We start from the raw sequence: 6,614 nt of genomic DNA on the forward strand, positions 1-6,614 counted from the left end.
GGACCAGAGTGTCTGGGACTGGTGGAGTCGAGGCCAGAGCACAGGGTGCCGAGCCTCAGGCTTGCCTGTGTGCCTGCTTGGAGCCCTCCGCTCTGGTCTCTGTCCCTGGGCCCTCCGGCCTTACCTGCCCAGATACTCCCTGGGCCTTTGCCTCAGGCAGCGTTCCTGGCCTTTTGTGGGAAGGAGGTATATTTGGCTTTGCTTCCCAGCTGGCTCAGTAGGTAAAGAAACTGCCTGCAGTGCAGGAGACTGCCTGTGTGTTAAGGGTTCTTCCTCGGGTGAGGCTCAGGGTGGGGCGGGGGCAGCTCTGCTCCTGCTCCGCAGTCACGGGGGCCTAGTTCCTTCCATCCAGTGACTCCACCTTCCCTGTGTGTAGAGCTGCCCACCAGGCTCCTGTGTGCAGCCGGGAGTCCAGGGATGTGAGGATCCCATGACCACTTCACCATCTGCATCTGAGCTGGTGCGTGTCCCTTCTGCATGGGTCATTCGGCTTTCTCTGCCCCTGCGAAGGGGCTGGAGGGACCTGCCGGGTAGGTGAGGTCATCATGGGCCTTGATGTTTTCTTAGTAGGTGCTTGTTAGACCCCTGGTCTGTGTTTAGGCTTGAACTCCGCACCCAGGAGGATATGGAGGAAGCAATGACTTGAGGTCTGGCCTTCGCAGGACACAGGTGCCCGGCTGGTCATCCCACCATCACACAGGAAGTGGATCATCCCGATGTGCAGACTGGCTGGTGGATTAGGGAGCCTCTGTGAGGAAGCGTCACCAGGTTCAGCTGCTTGACGCCCGAAAGCCAGTACTTGAGAGACAAGTGCCAGTAGGAATGGAAAGGCTGCTTTATTTAGCAGGCTAGGAACCTGGGGAGAGATGGCAAACTCATGTTCATAGTGAAAGTGAAGTGAAAGTCGCTCAGACATGTCCGACTCTTTGCGATCTCATGGACTATACAGTCCTATAGTACATGGACTATATACAGAATTCTCCAGGCCAGAATACTGGAGTGGGTAGCCTTTTCCTTCTTCAGGGGATCTTCCCAACCCAGGGATCAAACCCAGGTCTCCCACATTGCAGGCGGATTCTTTACCAGCTGAGCCACCAGGGAAGCCCTAACTGCAAAGTTTCTGCTTGACTGTGATCGTCTTTAAAGCGAGAGTCGTTGGGGTGGGGAGGAGGTCGTTCATCATCTTCCACTGTGTGCAGACTTTCTTCTGATTGGCTGATGGTGAGATGTTGGGGCAGTGCTCCAGGAATCTGGTGCTCAGCCTGAAGTCCTCCCCTCGGGTGGGGGCCCTAGTTTCTACAGAAGAACACAAACATTTTGTTATAGATGTTCCTTGAGGGGGTCAGGACCTGCCCCAAGGCTGCACTGTTGCTTCCTGACTGCTCTGCCCTGTTTTTTGTATCCCCTCTCTGATGAGCAATTTTTGAATCTGTCCTTTGGAACTCAGGGAGGGTCATGGAAGCTGAATGAAGCCTATTTTCCTACAACCAAGAGACAGGGGACACGGGAAGGGCTTTCACCCGGGAGGGGCCCACAGGGTCCTGCTCTGCTGCGGACAGGCTGTTGGCTGCAGGGGAGGCTTCATATGGAAGGGGCAGCTGTCCCTTCTTGGGTTATAAGCAGTAATTTTCCTGCCTGTGAGCTATGTGATGCCTCATCCATCAGTGACTGGCCATCCTGGATGGGGATGTGAGAGAGAGCGCCTCCTCTTTCTGATTCCTGAGCCAGCCTCCTCCTCAGGCCTTCCGTGACCTTTGCTCTTGGAGAGCGCGGCACCAGGGAGCTTCGCTGCCATGGTGCCAGCCATAGAGTGCAGAGGGTTGGGATGGGAGAGGAGGGCCCCAGGTGGCCTCGGGGCTTCTTGCTTTGGGTTGAGGCTGGTCGTTCACCCTTTACCCTCCATGTGACCTTGAGGAAGTCACCCTGCCTGGGTTTCTCTGACTGAATCCATGCAACTCCTACATTTTAAAGATGATTTTGAGAAGACCCTCCCCTTCCCAGTGTTCTGACAGATGCCCGTAGGGCCATCCTCCCCCTCAGCTCCTGCTCAGCAGAGATTCCTGAGCCAGAGGGGCCTCCAGACCCTTCCCAGGCCTTGTTCTATGGAAGGGGGGCAGGGAGGCCTTCCCAAGACCAGCTCCTCCAGAAGCAAAGCTGTGTGAGCCATGGGTCCTCCCCGTCCTTGGCCACGTCTCCCTGCCCCCAGCAGTGGAAGGGACGTTGGATGGAGGAGGTTACACATCTCTCACAGTGAGGAGCCAAGGCAGATTCAGAAGTTCTTGCTTCTTTCCTAAAAACTCATGTCCTTCTAGACAATTCCCCGCCCTTGCTGTCCTCTTTAAATGTCACTTTTTCTCGCTAATGAGCACCGGTCTTCAAATGGGGCTAGGAGGAAACCAGGGACCTTGGGAATATCAGAATCCTAGGTGAATTAACTTAAATTAATGAGACTAATAAGGGAAGTCGAGTTCAGCTGTGCAAATTAGCTTCGTGTTCTGGGTCTAGACTTAAATTGCCGGTCTTAATTAGATGCCTCCCCAAAACCATGAAGCGGCTTCTGAGATCCTTTTGACCTAAAAGCTTCTCTGATCTGTTCACTCTGTCAAGTGTAAAAGTAGCCTGGAGATGTTCCTCTTTAAGCTATCCCCAGAGTCTCACAGGGCCTCTGGTATCCGCCACCGTCCAGGGGATGGGGCGGGAGCGGGGGGTGGCTGGGCACCCTGCAAGAGGCGGGGCTGGGCTGGTTGAGGAACCTTCCTGGGGAGACAGGCCGTCGGGGTGCAGGTGTGGTGCGGGTGGCCTGTCTCCCCTGTCCCGACGATGAAGGGGATGACGCGGGTAGCGCGCTGCGCAGGCAGCCGGGCAAGTAAGGGGATTTCTGGGTGCCCCCACTGCCTCTGGCCAGTGCGAGGTGCGGTTCTCAGTGATTCAGGAGCGTGGCAGTAAGCTGAGAAAGAAAATGCTTCTGGCACGCCCCCAGACATGGCCATCGTTAAGATGTGGTCCCTGACAGCTCTGGGCGTCTGGGCCCTTCTTTTTAAATGTCTTTAGCCAGAGCACAGGTAGAACATCCCATTAAAAACACACAAGGTGCAGAGCTGACGTGACCACTTTTCCATGCTGTTGTTTTTATTACAATCATTAAAAGGATCAGCCTTTTTATTGGGTGTAAAGACCATTCACAAACAGCACAGTGAATTTTTCCCACAGTAAATCCACTCAAAGAACCATCAGCAGGAGACGGAACACTCCAGAGGGCACCCCTGCCCCCAGCCTCTCACGTGCTCCCCGGCCAGGTCTGCCCCTCAGAGACACTAACACCACTGTCCTGACCTCCCACACCACACGCTCGCCCTCCCAGCGCTCGAACTTCGCAGCGATGGCGTTGCCTCGAGCGTGCTCTCGAGGGTCTGGCTTTCCCCCTTGACGTTGTTCCTTAGGGTCGTTCGTGTTGTTTGTCTGTTCTGCTGTTGATGGACCCTTGGATTGTTTCTGTTTTGTTTTTTTTTTTCCTGAATATAGAAACATCCATGTTCTTTACTTTTGATTAATTTATTTGTGTCAGGTCTCAGTTGTGACACGTGGGATCTTCATTGCGTCACGAGGATTCTAGCTGTGCGCAGGCTTAGTTGCCCCGAGGCACGTGGAATCTTCCCGGACCAGGGATCGAACCCGCATCCTCTGCAGTGGCAGGTGGATTCTTAACCACTGCACCCCGGGGAAGTCCCTCTGGGTTTTGAATATTATAAATGTTACTGCTTCCAGTGTTCTTTACACACTTTTTGGTGAACCTAAGTGTGCGTTTCTGTGAGCAGTTGCACTCTGAGTTATATGTGTTCAGTGTGGGTAGATACCGCGGGCTTCCCAGTACGGCTGTACCATCTTACACTCCACCAGCAGTGTGTCAGGGCCCCACTTATTCCACATCCTTGTCAGCACTTGGTACTGCCTGTCTGTTCCAGTTTAGCTGTCTGGTGGGTGCACAGAGGTATCTCATGGTTACGGTTAGTGTTTTCCTGATGACTAATGAGGTTGAAGAACTTTTGTGTGTATGTTGCCTTTATTATAATCATTTTAGCAGCCAGATAGTGGTGTGTCTCACAGATGTTCCAAAATGGACTTACCTGTAGCTGGGCATTTAGATTGCTTCCTGTATTTATCATTACAAACGATAGGCATCTCTGGACCCTTGGTGAGAATTTTGTATTGTTTACAGATTTTGATAAATAATGTCAGATTGCTTTCTAGAGTATTCAGACCTTTCCAGAATGTTATCAGTAGTATAGGAGAACTCTGTCGAGTTTCCCCTAGGTCAGTGAGCAAAGTATATTCTCATTAGAAGAAGAAGCAAAACCTCTTTAAGGAGCCTACTTTAGATAACTCTAGGCATTCTTTCATTATTATGATTGAGTTTGGTCACTTTTCCAAAATATTTTCTGTGAGTATCCCTCTTTTATGAGTTCATGCCTTTTGCCACTTGTATTTTTAGTGAGTTTTTTTTGGTCGATTGTGTAAGTGTTATGGTAAGACACAGGCCTTAGTGCTGCAGGTTCTTTCTGCATCTGTTTCATTGTCACAACGTATTTTGACTTGATGCCTTTTGATGTCGGCGCACTGTCTAGTCTCCCCCTTGGTGACCTCTGTGGGGTGTCCCCAGCCAGGCCACTGCCCTTCTCTGACGTGCCCAGGCCCAAGGTCCCTGGGTGCCCCACGGGAGGAGGGGAAGGAACACAGCCTGCAGGGGAGGGGGTTTGCAGTTTCAGATGCTCACACTGGCCGCCGAGGTCTGCCCAGCAGCCCTGGTGGTGCTGCGCTGCGCGGGGGCCGAGTGCTGTGCTCTGGGGCAGGCTCGTAGGGCCGGCAGCCGCGCTGGGCTGGGAGCCGCGTTCTCAGTGCCCACTGCTGTCCTCGCACGTGCGTTTCTCACGGTCGCCCTGAGAGGTGGGTCCAGTCCCCCTTGTCTTAGTCACCAGAAAGCAGAGCCTCCGAGGTGCCCAGCTCATCCCAGAGCCTGACGTTTGTGGCAGGGAGCTTGGGCTCAGCCTCTTATCTGCTCCTTTCCCTGAGCCACATCCCAGCTCCCCAGCAGGCCCTCCCCCTGCTCACCACAGGAGCGGGGATAGGAATGAGCACTGTTTCTCATTCTTTGGGGGTTTGAGCAAAACATCTGTTCTTGAGTTAAAAGTTTAGATTGGTGTATGGGGCACAAAGGAGCGTATAGTAGCGCTGGGCTTCCCCCCGTTTTTAGGCATGAAAATAATAACATACACGTTGTAATAAGCATTCCCGAGCACTTCATGTCTGCTCAGCTTGTTAATTTATACTTTTCTATTTCTAGATGATGGACTTGGATGTGCTTCTGTGAAGAGATGCCACGTGTCTCTACTGGCCCAAGGACAGACATGTCCAGTAAGTTGCCGGGTGAATTAACCCAGGAGCAGGAGCTCAGGCCCTTCAGATGCAAAGGTGTTGACACCCTTGGAGAACACAGGGTGTCTGGATATATGGGGACCTTTGAGGGGGTTTTTTAAAAATTATATTTATTTAGTTTTAATTGATGATTGCTTTACAATTTTGGTTTGATTTCTTTTTTGAGGCCTGGAGTCTTCTGCTGTCGTTTAGAAGTTGCTCTGTAGGAGCTGGTCCATATTTTGATGAGCTATTGATGTATTTGTGGAGAGGCAGGAGGTCTCCCTGACTTCCTCCTCTGCTGTCTTCTTCCACTCTCTGAGGGGATATTGTAAACCAGCCTTATTGCCTGGTCTAATTATTTGAGCTTCTGAAGGTTGGTTCCTGCTAGAGACAGCAGGAATGGCGGCATAAAGGGTTGGAAGAATCTGAAACCCATTCCTCGCCGAGTGCGCCGCTTCCTAGAGCAACGCGTGAGCTCCATGCTGGCCGGAGCATCTGGGCGGCTCAGCCTGTGGTGGCTCCTTGCCCAGAAACCCCGTGCCCGAAGCACAGCACCGTCCACTGAGGTGCAGATGGTCGTGCCTTATGGGAAAGAAAGCCCGAGTGACATACATGGGATTCCTGTGGCCCTGAGGGGCAGAGACCAAGGCTGGAGACGTGCCTTCGGTCCCCAGCTTCTGCTGTCCTGTTTTGGCCAGTGGGCGGCAGACCTCTCTCTTCCCACACCTCTTATCCTTCGGGAGAGAGATGGTAATGAGCTGATTTATCATTTAAAGCTCCTCTGAGATTCGTCAGTGGGAAATCATAATAAAGCCGACCCCAGCCATAGTTTATGATTATGTTGAGCCATCATTTAATGTGGTACTTCTCTGTGGAAGAGACCCTGCTCTCTTTATGGAGTCCTGTGGGTGAGAGGAGAGGGGGAGGTGATTAGACAGGACCTGGATCGTCAGACTCTCCCCTCCTCACCTGCCGGGGACCCTGGCTTCACCGAATCTTGCCCGTGTAGGTCACGTGCTGTCTTCATGAGGACACAGTGTCTCTCTGTCACCATCCCATCCCCGTATTTTGAGTTTGTGTGTTTGTTTAAACCAGTGTTTGTTCCTGTTTCTCAGGACAGCTGCCGCCTTAGGGGACGAGGGCGTGGTGACGGGGCTTCTGGGGACTCAGGCGTGCTCTGACCCAGGAACGGGAAGTCATCC

The 6,614-nt window shown here is 52.6% G+C and overlaps 1 long non-coding RNA gene across 2 annotated transcripts in view; it reads left to right on the plus strand.

The window, feature by feature from the left end:
* The window catches only part of LOC104980824, a 66,910-nt gene extending 60,296 nt beyond the window's left edge, over window positions 1-6,614 (plus strand). For both annotated transcript variants that reach the window (XR_824308.1, XR_824309.1), the window contains exons 2-3: window positions 5,339-5,409; window positions 6,528-6,614. This is a non-coding gene — a long non-coding RNA (uncharacterized LOC104980824). The remainder of the gene's footprint in view (window positions 1-5,338; window positions 5,410-6,527) is intronic.

Source organism: Bison bison, unplaced genomic scaffold (assembly GCF_000754665.1).
Source record: "Bison bison bison isolate TAMUID 2011002044 unplaced genomic scaffold, Bison_UMD1.0 scf7180017864508, whole genome shotgun sequence".
NCBI lineage: Eukaryota > Metazoa > Chordata > Mammalia > Artiodactyla > Bovidae > Bison > Bison bison.